At 38.9% G+C, this 13816-nt stretch overlaps 1 protein-coding gene across 1 annotated transcript in view; it reads right to left on the bottom strand.

Moving 5' to 3' along the window:
• The window catches only part of specc1lb (sperm antigen with calponin homology and coiled-coil domains 1-like b), a 67089-nt gene extending 54238 nt beyond the window's left edge, over positions 1–12851 (bottom strand). Inside the window, exon 1 of the mRNA XM_067423435.1 lies at positions 12670–12851. The gene's annotated coding sequence lies outside the window, so the exon portion shown is untranslated. The remainder of the gene's footprint in view (positions 1–12669) is intronic.
• Between the last annotated feature and the right edge of the window lie 965 nt (positions 12852–13816).

Here is a 13816-nt window from a genome sequence, read left to right as displayed (position 1 = left end):
TCTTTCGTATCTGACAAGGTTGCTTTGATACAGTGGTCGTATGCGGGGCAGGATGAGTGCCTGACACGTGACGTTAATGTATTTATTGGAGCATTTACAACTGCGTACGCGCGTTTGGAGCTTTACGAGCTGTTGGATAAATTAGGGGAGCGTGTTGTTTATACAGATACAGACTCTGTCATTTTCATATCCAAAAACGGGGACTGGGTTCCGGAATGTGGTCCATACCTAGGTGATCTTACGAGTGAATTAGAGCCAAATGATCTAATCCAGGAGTTCTGCTCTTCAGGACCAAAATCATACGGGTATCGAACCGCGAAAGGGCATGTTTGTCTTAAAGCTAAAGGCATTACGCTTACTGCTGAGAATTCCCAAATAGTGTCCCTACAGAGTCTGATTGGTCTGGTCCGTGGTTTTGTAGAATCACGTGACACATCGCGCCTGCTGGCGCAGACAGATGCCATTGTTCGTGATAAGAGGAGATTCACACTTCACAATAGAACAATTGTAAAAAGCTTCAGAGTCGTGTACAACAAACGTGTGCTCCTGTCTGATTATACAACCATACCTTATGGATTCTAGTAATATTTTGAATCATTGTAACATGTGTGAAACCGATGATTTTGACTTTAGACTGCAACATCCCTTCTCAGCCCTGGTGTCAGGGCCGAGTAACAGCGGGAAAACCTATTTTGTAAAAACTTTGATGTATAATTCAGAAAAGATGTGTTCTGTAAAATTTGACAATTTTATATACATTTACAGCTGTTGGCAGCCACTATATGATGAATTGATGCAAGTGTTTGATATTAAATTTATTGAAGGTATACCAAAATCACTGAATGATGAATTTTTATTCCCTCCCCATAAGAAATCATTGCTAATCCTTGATGATATTATGGATAATGCATCTTCTAATACAGAAGTTCAGCGAGCGTTCACGCAATATACTCATCACAATTCAATAAGTACAATATTAATAATTCAAAACTTGTTTTTTCAGGGGAGATCTAGCCGGACTATAAGTCTTAATGCAAATTATTTAATTATTTTTAAAAATCCTAGAGATAAACAGCAAATCGGTGTTTTGGGGAGACAGATGTATCCCGGGGAAGCAAAATTCTTTATAGAGGCATATCAAGATGCTACAAAATTGCCATATGGTTATTTACTAATAGATTATAAAGCAAAAACGCCTGAAAGATTTAGGCTCAGAACAGATTTGCTCTCATCCAACCCAGTGGTATACATACAGAGGGGCAGAAAGTAGCAAAGCAGATATCACCATGAGTTCGAGGCTCTCCAGAAATTTACCTCTTTTAAAGTTATTATACAAAGGTACGCCCAAGCAAAGACGACTTATTTTACAATCGGCCTCTGATGAATTCATATTGGCCCTATGCGAAGCTGCTCTTAACGTCCTTCACGGTATAATACCTCTTACAGCGAATCAACACAGAAGATTAAGAAAGAGGAAAACTGAGATAAAATACGTAGCTAATAAGAAAATTAACATTAAGAGAAAAAGACGCATGATTAATCAAAGAGGGGGGTTTCTACTGCCACTCTTGAGCGTTGCCATACCATTTATTACCAGTCTGATAACGCCTAGATAGTGAAAAAGTATGGAGTATGCCGAGAAAATGTATCTCGTACCGAAACATCAGCTGGATAAGTTGCGAACGGGGTATCCCCGTGAAACAATTCATAAAGTTGTTGAGGACAACTTGGACGTAACAATAAGAGACATATTACAGAGGAATGATCTGGACGCACACGGAAAAGCTAAGCTTTACACTAAAGCTTTGCAAAGATTTCTGGCATTGGTTAAACAAGGCGACGCTGAGAGTAACTCATTAACCCTTACATTACCTCAACCCGATTCACGCTACGGTGACGCGCACACAGCAGGGGCTGAGGGCCATAATAGGCCTGACACTAACAGTGACAGTGTGAATGCAGAGGATGAAATTGTGAACGAAGTGTTAAACAATGTCCCTCAGAGGAGTTTAAAAAATATCAAATACATTCTAGATAAAATGGGTAAAGCTAAGGATGTGTGCTCATGGACAGACTCTGGAGAATTTGTGTTTAAAGGAAAACCCATTGCAGGATCACACATGCTTGATCTGTTGAAAAGCATAACAAGGCCTCATATGATACGTGATGATCGCAGACCAGTAGGCTGGCATGAATTTCTGGAGGCATTTGCTGGTTTAAACATACCATTCTCGACGATAAGTAATCATCATGTTAAACGTATGATTGAATCTTTTAAAAGCAAGTCGTCTATAGATGGTATTGAAGTTGCTTCACCTATAAGGTCTAAAAAGAAAAGACACAAGTCTGGAAAACAACCGTACCCCCCTCCATCATCACCCCTCCGAGGTAATATTTCAGATGGAAATGTATTTAATTCGCCTCTATTGGACTCGAGTCAGTGGTTGACTTTTTAAGTCTGTAGGCCTGTGTATGGTCATTTATTAATTTATTAGTTCTTTTGTTTAAATGATGTATACCATAATTATGTGATTGTGATCACTCATTTATGTATGTATATTTTTATGCTGACAATAAATAAAGGAAAAAGAAAATGTAAAGGTTTTTATGAATCCTTTTTTATTTGTTAAACATGGGTATACACACACAAACACACAGCAGTGATTAACACATCATCTGAAACATTTTTCCAGTTTGTACACACTGGACACACTTAAATGTTTTACCACAGCATGACCCAGGCTTCAATTTCTTCACAAAAAGAGATACCATTAAGTCATTTTTAATTAAATCATCATTATACAACTTCATAACATCCTCATAATTGCAACCTCTTGATATGTGATACAGAAAAAACACACAATGCTGTCCACAAACATCAGATGCATAATCCTGAACTTGTTTGTTAGAGTACTGAACGTGCCGAGAGTTGTTTTTTAGAAAGTCTTGAAAGGATAATGGAAAGCACTCCGCGTCTGGTTTGTTGCCGAAACTGTCAAAAAAGTATCCCACTCCATCTTTGTTTAGATATACACAAATCCAGTGCTCGCCAGCCATGTTTGCGGGGTCGGTGTTTGCTATAAAATAGCATGGTAAGTCCATTAATGGCTCTTTGGGGAGGTGATCACATGGGAATACTCCTAAAAAATGAGCGTTACAGGAGATTTTCTCCATGACACCTGTCAGCTGTATCGTATTCATTTCACTCAGTAGTATTCAGCATGTACCTGTCTTCTGTTGGAAATTTCGATGATAGAATCAAAGATCGAATAAATGATGATATTAACGGTCTGTCTGAGAGGCTCTCGAAACCGTGCTTCTAATCTGATGTTACCTGTTTTAATTAGAGACACATGCTGACCACAGCCTTCATCGGGGCTAAGGTTAAAGGCATAGAGTGTGTAGCCGTTGAGGAAATCTTCGCGGTCTATAGACATTGATTGATTCTTGAGATGTTTTCCTGTCGCTAGGACCAGCTGATAAAATTCTCTAACAGCAGACCCGTTATCGTACTGCGGCTGGAGCGGACGGGATGGGATGCTCACTCCGTCGACCGATAGAACCATAAATTCAAGAAAAAAATGTCTAAAGGCAAAGGGGTTTTTATCATATGCACCTGTAAAAGCAGAGTTATCTGTCATCGCCACGATGATAGATTTCGGTAGTGTCCCGAGAAAGAGATTTTCCTGATTAGACACTCGTGAGCCAGCAGGTATGGAAAAATTCTTTACACACACTCGTTCTATGGGGTACTTTGCAGTGGTAGATAGAAGGGCTTGGGCGTGGCCCAGACGCACTGCCGGTGAAACCGTCACTTTTTTCACAAAAAGAGATGCTGATAAAATATTGAGTTTATAAGCAACAGCGTCACTCCTCATTAGACAAAATTCATCTTTTGCCCTGGTCATACGAATCTTTATATCGACACCGTTTAGCAGTAATTTCTCCTGAAAGAAAATATCACTATGGATTGGGGCTAATAATTCTACGATGTTGCTCGCGTTTGTGAAAGCGGCCCTCTTCGTTAAACCGGCGTTTGCACCTGCAGGATCTGTGATGTCCATATGACCGGCCGTATCTTTGTAAAAAAGACCGGGTGAAAAGTTGCTCTCCAGGGTATCTTTTCCATAGTTCATAAGCGCTTCCACGATACACCTGTAAGGGTAAGTATTGGAGCTTTGTGAAACCAGACGGTCCCCCAAAGAGACGTCAACCTGTGAAAATATACACGCTCCAGGATAATTTATCAGACCGACAGGTGCACCGTCGGGTATGTTAGAGCCATCCGGTCCTGTGATTTTGACTCGTGTATATAACAGGGTATTATTCAAATCTGTGTAATCCTCGCCAGTACCTGCTATGAAAAACTCTAGTGGAGAGTTGTCTGTTATAGCCGTAATGGGCGGAACCTCCACATAGGTATTTTTTTCAATTGCCGTTTGCGTCAAAGGCACTGTAAAAAGGTCTAATTCCGATTTAATACATTCATCCGACATGCAATGTAACAGCGCCATACTTTTAGAAAATAGTGTTTGTGCGTCTTTTAGTTCTTGTAGATTTTTTCACACGACGACTCCGAGGTCTCTTTGCAACTGAGAGTTTTCTGCTCGTGCTTCTAGTCTTCTTCTTCACGTGACGGCCACTCCCCCTTCTCACCCGAACCCCCGGGGGCCTATAGCTTTTACGGGTCATGACCATCAACCCACTGCCGTCCTGTCCATTATTATTATTATTATTATAAGGCTTTGTTAGAGCTGTAGTAACAACATCGCCGAATATATTTTTCGCAGCCGTTTTTAAATGAGGTTTAGCTATACTGAATCCCCTTTTTAAGAACGGTAGGGCCGCACGAAAAAAACTTTTAAAAATTCCACCGATTCCAGAACCATACATTGCGTTCGACCCAATAAAACCCGGCAAACCGCTACCGGCCTGGTTCCGATAATATTCAACATATCGATCGGGATCGGGTCTGTATGGAGTGAGATGAGCCATTTTAAAACAGGTGATGTTTCACAGGTCTGAAGTGAAGCTTGGCGACTACTTTTCCGTAAGTGAACCGTACGTCTTGATTTTGGTCGTCTTTCACTTCAATTGTAATCTCTGTAATAGTGCTTTTATTAACACGTACGTAATGAGGCTTGTCGTATCTAACACTGACTATCTTGTTTGGCTCACCGTCTATATGTACGGTTGTTAATAAAGGAACGAATACGTCACCGACCGATTGATAATCTATAATGTCTGTGTACAGATATAACGTGTAAAATCCACCCCTTATGTCTGATTGGTACGGTGCATATACTATAGTCACAGCTCTGGGTTCTTGACCTTCATGGATGTGAGGGTTCGTTTCTATAGAAACCCCTGGCTGGACCCCCAGGATGACCGCCAGTTTTCCATAAAATGTTAATGAGATCCTTTGAGAGGATTTTAGAAAAACCTTATTCCTTATATGATCGTACCCGAGATGTGTTTGTGGAGGTAGCGACGCATTTATCTCCCGGAGCAAAAATGGTACATCCTCATAATATCCGGACTTTAAACTATTACGCAGCACGGGTATAGTTTGAGCCTTATTATCGATATGTATATTAATACCGTCACTAACGTTAAAATGTTCCCCGGCAACAGGCTGTAGCAGCTTTTGGTCACAGTTGATAATAAAGGAAGCGTCCTCTTCATTAAACGTATGCCATGATATGGGATATTCAAATTCAGCTAGAGCCACTTCCCACGGCCCCTTCAGATTTATAGTTTTTCCCAGTCGGGTTCTGTAATTAGATATTCTGTTTTCTGGGTAGACGACCCTCGATGCATTGCACGGTAATGTAATGTAGAAACCCTCTTCGATCATGATGAATAATTTTTTTCTCCTTAAATGACAGGTGTCTTACAAACCCTAAGCCTTTAAGGGCTTCTGTAAGTTCACCACCTCCTTTTCAGATACCCAGGAGTTAAATTTTGGTCCCCAGCCATACCACTTTACAAGAACCTGCATAGTTTTACCCCTACGACGTCTATCTAAAATCTTTTCTATTTTGAATGATTTATCATCACTCACAATAATTTTCTGTAGTTCCTCTTCATAAAAACACCCATCAATAACCTCTCCATCGTAGTCTTGTATCTTGTATACCGGTGGCTGTCGGGGTATACACGCTACTATAGTAAAGTACTCCTCTGTGTAATTCTGTTCATATCCTTTAGAGAATATATTTCTGACTTTAGACACTCTAACAACATCGCCTATCTTATAAGCAAAGACAGGTGTCTCTTTACGGAGCTTTCCGTACAAGTTGTTGAATACGGTTGTTTCATTTTCTTTATGAACATCAATTGGTCTCATTCGTATGGATTTATGATAACTGCAGTTATACCCGTCGGCTAGATCTTGTAAGATGTCGCAGTAGCGTGTAGAGTTGACGGCCGTTAAATATCTCCACATGCGGCCTTTTAGAGTCCTGTTAAACCTCTCGACCACACAAGCTTTTAAATCACTGGCTGTGGTAAAATGATGTATGTTATACTTTTTTGTTAATTGCTGAAAATGTTTATTGAGGAATTCCTTTCCCTGATCCGTTTGGAGCTTTTCTGGCACCCGCTGCTCTTTTAATATCGATTCAAACGCTTTAGTCACCTCCTGTCCCGTCTTATTCTTCAACGGTCGCACCCATGCATATTTGCTAAATACATCTATACACGTTAGTAAGAATTTAATGTTATCGTTATCTTTTGAATAAGCAGACATATCGACCAGATCCGCTTGAAACTGTACATCTTTTCCGTACACTACAACTCTGTTTCGCTTATATTTTATAGGGGCCGTCCGATGTAATGTATAGGTATCTTGACTGGACAGCCAGTCGGTCACATCCTTATCTTTCAGACGTATACCATATTCTTGTAATATTGTTTGCTTTAATCTTTGTTTACCACCAAAAGCGCCTGGGCTTGATGGATTGTAATATATTTTTTTCATGAGCTCAGACATGTCGTCTATCTCTCTCTGCGTTTCACAAAATAATGATCAGATGAACGGTGACATACAAATTTTTATTTCAGAATATATAAAAAGTACATGTTTTACAAGGACAAATTATATCTCGTCCAAATAAAAAAGAAAATTCACACACGTTGCATAATTTTTCACTAACATGTAATCAACCAATGTATCTATAATTTTACATACATCGTCAGGTTCATTTCTTGTCATCAGTATTACACATACATCAGTCACATAAGTACAAAGACATAATATGTTGCCTATTTTAAAGGATTCTTTACATTCAGGCATCATTTCGAGAATATTTGTTATAGTTGTACATGGTATACCATTGCAGCCAATAGCCATGTTTATCATATCGCCCCATTCGTTTGACAATCTCCTCACAACATTCATTTGGATCTTTAATTTCACTAATCGTCTACACACATCACTGTCTGTTACATTAACAATCTTGTACAGCAAATTTGATATTTCACACCTGACCCGTTGTTTAAAGAAATATTCAGACAGGCAGTTAGAGCAGAGAAGGTTTCCCATTGCAGGATCAGCAGGTAGAATCAACAACGGCAGCAGCAGCCTCGGCGGCTAACTTCCAGTTGTCAACGGCGTTGTAAATCACTTCCTCGCAGCTTTCATCCACAAGCTTCTGCCTCATAGAGGCCAGTTCTTCCACAATGTAGATCTCATCTCTTAGATCGCACAAGACAGATTCAACAGTACCTTGGATTCTTTGCAGATGAGGTGTTAGACCGAACGGCTTCAGCGTATTTGCTAAAATGTTTTTTAGCTCGGGCTTAAGCAGTTTTTGACTGATCTCGTCGTAACAGCCGTAAAAATAATAGGGAGCAGGTTCAAACAGACATGAGTGTCTTGTTTGCGACGGGTGATCCACTTCGCAGCCTGCACATTCCTTTTTCATTCGTTTATCGATCAGGTGTTCCAGAAGGACTGTAACGACGGCCTTAATGATTCTGTGCCCCGTTACACCAATGCAGCCATCCACACTATCCTCATCGGGAACCCCAGCGAGGGGTCCTGGGGGAGAATAGTTTGCGAGGAATGCCAGATTATTAAAACCCAGTTCTGTGCAGAGCGTAGTCAGCCAGGTGTTGCATTTTTGGTGATGACATCCATCTGTAGACAATGAAAGTTGTTCGGTGTTGAGAGGTGTAGCTTCGTTTTCTTGAGACATGATGCTTGAATGCTGTAGAGGCTTCTTCTGCGGCAGATATTTAATGTTTGTAGAATGTGGGTGGGGCTACATGAACACCACGCCTACTAGGAACGCACCATTCAGGGTGAAATAGCTTCACTTTGACGTTGTTGTAGCGATCAAACGCTTCACACCACTTAAACATCCTGTCTATTTTAAAAAATACATCTTCCAGCACAGGTACGTCTTTCCACTGAAACATAAATTTAATGCGATAGTATTTCAAATGATCCGCCTCAGATATGGGCCACGTACGCTCCGGCAGTTCCTTTCCAAAATCGCTTCCGAGTATGTACACATAATCTTCGGGGTGTTTGTTAACATGATCTCCGAGCAGTCTGAATCTCGTCCCCGTCAACCCGTTCCACTCGGCTATAAACAGGGGCTCGTCTCCTCCGTCTTTCAAATCGCGCCACACTTGTGTATAAAATAGAATCCATTCCTTTTCTGTGAAAACCAGTTTTGGGTCATCCGGTGTATTCGCCGTGTATCTATCATCGTTGTCGATATTGATCAACCTAACCTCTCGTGCGTTTTTGTTAAAATTGTAACTACACACACGAGTGCCCGTCAAATGAAAATCGTATTTGACATTATCCAGCGGTTCATGGAGAAACCTGGATAGGCAAGGCCCGTGTTTCTTTCTCGGGGCTAAAGATAGATGATCCATAGACTCGACAACGGTTCTCTCTGGAGTTTTAGGTGCAGATGCTTCAGCCATTGTTACAGAATAGTTTTCTATTTGAAAACAAAAATAAAAACACAAGCTGCTTTCTGTGTTTAGATAGACTGCTGAATTGCCCCGGCCTTTTAAACACACACCGCAAGGAGTGTGGGGGGAGCAGGTGCATTCTCCAGCGCCGATGGGCGTGTTGGGGGCGGAGACTGGGGGTGTGTCTTTACACACGCTCCCACAGCTCATTCCGCTTCTGCCATCGGAGAGAGAGGACGCTTTTACACCAAGCTCCATAAGAAAACATTGTTTTTTTCCTAAAGAAAACTCGTGTAAGTGAAATAACATTATTCGTACTTTCTTTCTTTGATATGTTTAATACATATACCTTTTTGAACCTACTCTATAACTTGTCTTTATATTTACTTTTTAAAATGATTGAACATTGACTTTTTTAACAAGCTGTATGTATGTCAAAGAGAAAAACAAACTTTAACTTGTCTTTATCTTTAAACATACCATACCCTTGTATTTAACAGAGACGTTTTTTAAAAACATCTAAAAACATCTAAAATGTATGTGAAATACAATCTTTGTTTAATAAAAACTGATTTCCATGATCTTATACTTGTCACTGCTATTCCTATGCCAAAACCCCACTCAAGAGTACATTTGAAACATTCTTTGATTGTTTTCAAACAGTTACGAAAACACACACACACAAAGTTACAAAAACAGTCATAAATTCCTTTGAAAGGGGGGTGTATAGGAGGAGGAGGGTGGTAAGAAAACAGATGGTCAAACTGATAGTCATAAAACAGGTGTCCGGAAATTGTGTCCAGGAACAGGTGTCCAGTCCGGTGGGAGGGAGGGGGGGAAGGAGGGGGGTTATGGAATTTTTATGACCCCATCAATCAATCAAATTTGACACATAGTCGCCTCTATTCTCTCTAATAAAGAGGTGAAGGGAAAGAAAAGATTTGGTAGAAAAATACAAAAATGTAGGGGAGATTTAAGTCAGTCCTTCAAGAACCACTACACACAGACATATGCAAGACATGGATTTCAGCTGGCGCATTTCTTGTGTCAAGCCACTCTTGAACAACAGACAGCGTCAAAATGTCTTGCCTGGCCTAAAGACAAAAAGGACTGCTGAGTGGTCCAAAGTTATGTTCTCTGGTGAAAGTAAATTTTGCATTTCCTTTGGAAATCAGGGTCCCAGAGTCTGGAAGAAGAGAGGAGAGGCACACAATCCACGTTGTTTGAGGTCCAGTGTAAAGTTTCCACAGTCCGTGATGGTTTGGGGTGCCATGTCATCTGCTGGTGTTGGTGTTTTCTAAGGTCCAAGATCAACGCAGCTATATACCAAGAAGTTTAGAGCACTCCATGCTTCCTGCTGCTGACCAACTTTATGGAGAAACAGGTTTCATTTTCCAACAGAACTTGGCACCTTCACACAGTGCCAAAGCAACCAGTACCTGGTTTAAGGACCATGGTATCCCTGTTCTTAATTGGCCAGAAAACTCACCTGACCTTCACCCCATAGAAAATCTATGGGTTACTGTGAAGAGGAAGATGTGATATTCCAGACCCAACAATGCAGAAGAGCTGAAGGCCACTATCAGAGCAACCTGGGCTCTCATAACACCTGAGCAGTGCCACAGACTGATCGACTCCATGCCACACCGCATTGCTACAGTAATTCAGGCAAAAGGAGCCCCAACTGAGTATTGAGTGCTGTACATGCTCATACTTTTCATGTTCATACTTTTCATTTGGCCAAGATGTCTAAAAATCCTTTCTTTGTATTGGTCTTATTCTATTGGTAATATTATAACTAATTTTCTGAGATACTGAATTTAGGATTTTTCTTAAGTTGTCAATTATAAATAATCCTTAAAATTAAAAGAAATAAACATTTGAAATATATCAGTGTGTAATGAATTAATATACGTAATATACAAGTTTCCCTTTTTAAATGGAATTATATGACCAGCACTTAATGTAAATAAAGGCAAACCTTTTTTTTAGAATAACATATACTGATGAATATAACTATAAGACGAGGAACAGTTTTTCTAAAAGCAGATAAGGTGGGTTTTGATTTCTTGTTGACTTTAAAAAAAAAAAAGGCTTAGCAAATGGCCAACATATTTTGAGTTAAACCCGTTAACTGACACTTAAACAACTTAAAATGCATGATTAACCAATCACTGCTGAGTGTTGAGTTCTAAATATGAAATAAAAGTGACATGAATCTCTTACAGAAAATATTCCTCAGGTGCCTTTCTCCTAAAAATAGAAAGGAAATGCAAGTGAAAGTTCGCCCAAAAATGAACATTCTGTCCTCATTTACTCATCCTCAAGTTGTTCCAAATCTATATTAATTTCTTTATTCTGCTGAACACAAAAGGTACTTTGAGGAATAGGATAACCAAACCATTGATGGGCCCAACTGATTTCCATGGTATGAAAAAAATACTATAGAAGCCAATGGGGCACATCAACTATTTGTTTTTCGACATTCCTCAAAATATCTTCTTTTGTGTCCCACAGAAGAAACATTCATAAAAAATTCATACAGGTTTGGAACAACACAAGGGTGAGTAAATGATGACTGAACATTCAATTTTGGGTTAACTATCCCTTTCAGTACATTTTACACAGTACTTTGCTCAGTAAATAAAGCCATTCAAAGGAGTAATAAGATTATTCCTACTGTTATCAATCTTTTTACAACCTTAGGCAAAATGAGGGTTTGCCATTACCCTGAAGCACTTCCCAAATGCTTTGGATGTTTGGGGGCGTTGGGTTGGCTGGAATGTGCTGTTGCCTGCTAGAATCAATTCAAACCAGCTCATCAAATGCCTTCATGGGAAAAAGCTATGGATGCCATAGGCTCAGTAGAGAATATTCCAAACAACATCAAAGGAAATCCTCTTGCCATAAATGACACATTTTGACTCTAACCTTTGATACAGACTTCTTATTAACTCTATATAGGTGTAGAAAAGAATATATATATAGGTGTAGAAAAGAATATATATATATATATATATATATATATATATATATATATATATATATATATATATATATATATATATATATATATATATATATATATATAGAGAGAGAGAGAGAGAGAGAGAGAGAGAGAGAGAGAGAGAGAGAGAGAGAGAGAGATATGACATGTCCTGTATTGTAACATGCTATACACGTAAAATATTCAGCATTGCATAGAATGGCACAGTAAATGTTATTAATGCATCAATTGTATTAGTTATATAAGTATTCATGATTAAATCAATAGGATGCCATTTGACAGAGGTCCTCCGACAAAATCACCACTTAATTAAAGTGGATGACAATAGGCTACGTAGTTTGTCAAACATAATAAATCTTACTATAAAAATGTGTGGCTTTAAAACAAAATTGTTTAGGCTACTGCATTGATGGACTGAGATTGCCAGCTGATAGGATACAATTCACAACATACACACAAGTTATGACTCATCTGGCAACATTATTTCCATCAAGACATAAACTTGTCAAAGCTGAAAACTGCAACTATTTAACTGATGACATCAAACGAAGACTCACCGGCAGGATACATTGTTATATTGCCATATATGAAAAAAAAAAAAGTTTTAAATTCTCCCGGTGGGCCTAAATCACACTTTCCTGCCACAACTGACCACGATCCAACTGGGACACAATTCAGAAGAATAAGCGAGATCGATCGAGGAGAAGACAACTTAAATGACATTTTACCTTGCGCTCCTCGGAGAACTTCCTATGATATATCCGAATGAATGCAAGTTAACAGAATCATGACAGAAAATTTAATAAACGAGTTGATCTTTTTAAAAAAAATCTCAGTTTCCCCACTCCCGTCAGCGGAGTGATGCTAGTGTTTCCCACAGTCCTCCTACCAAGCCGAGACCGAGCACGATGTGAAGCAGGACACAAGATTCGGCCACGCCTTTCTTCAGTAAATTGCATATTTTTCAAAATAAAGGTTTTGGGCACAATCTGATTTTTGTGTATGTGAAGATTTATGTTTGGTATTGAGAACTAAAACACTAAAGTGATATAAAGTGGTGGAAGAAACGGAAATAAATGGACAACGGTTTCGAAAATATGAAAGTCTTTGTAGATGTTGCAGTGGTTTAATAGTTAAACAAATCTGAGTTTGCTGTACTCAAGGTTGCTGTACTTTCCCAAATTTAGAAGACCCAGATCACAGGTCTTCAAGCTTTAATTCATTTTGTTTATTCTGTCTCTTCAAATGAAAAGCTTAGCTACAGTTAACTAAAGGCAAATATTCTCTTTCATTAAGCTACTTGCCTGTGTGATTTTGTAATTTGGAAACTACAAACTACACATCCAAGTGTAAATCATATAACCTCGAGTGATATTGTCTCGCAAAAAAAAAAAAAAAAAAAAAAAAAAAATTCCTTCCTTTATGATTTCAGGCTTCACAAAAAAATGCGACGTGTTGCCGCGCGCTTTGTTAAACTAGGCTATAAAACATAAATAGACATAATAAATACTGTAATCAGTGTAACTCTTGAGTTTATATCTTATATCTGAAGATTAGCTGAGCTAAATATTTATAAGCATTGATGCATGCATGATTTTCCTAAAAATTCATTATGTTTATCAAAAGTATTCAACACCATCATATACAGGAGTATATCAGATATGGGCTATAATCACTGACAAATATGGCGTTCAGGTCAATTCATGAATTAATTGATATTACAGGATTTTTCAAACTGATTTTCAACTCTTTTGGATTAAATCTCAGAGCAAGTATAACATTGTTAAACTTAGGTTAAACATAAAATATGCAATAGGCTATGGTGTAAAATAAGTAAATATATATGAAAATATGGGTAAAGAGACAGGACAACAA

Source organism: Pseudorasbora parva, chromosome 18 (assembly GCF_024679245.1).
Source record: "Pseudorasbora parva isolate DD20220531a chromosome 18, ASM2467924v1, whole genome shotgun sequence".
Taxonomy (NCBI): Eukaryota; Metazoa; Chordata; class Actinopteri; order Cypriniformes; family Gobionidae; genus Pseudorasbora; species Pseudorasbora parva.
The sequence above is the reverse complement of the archived record's forward strand: the minus strand, read 5'-3'. Positions and strand labels throughout refer to the sequence as shown.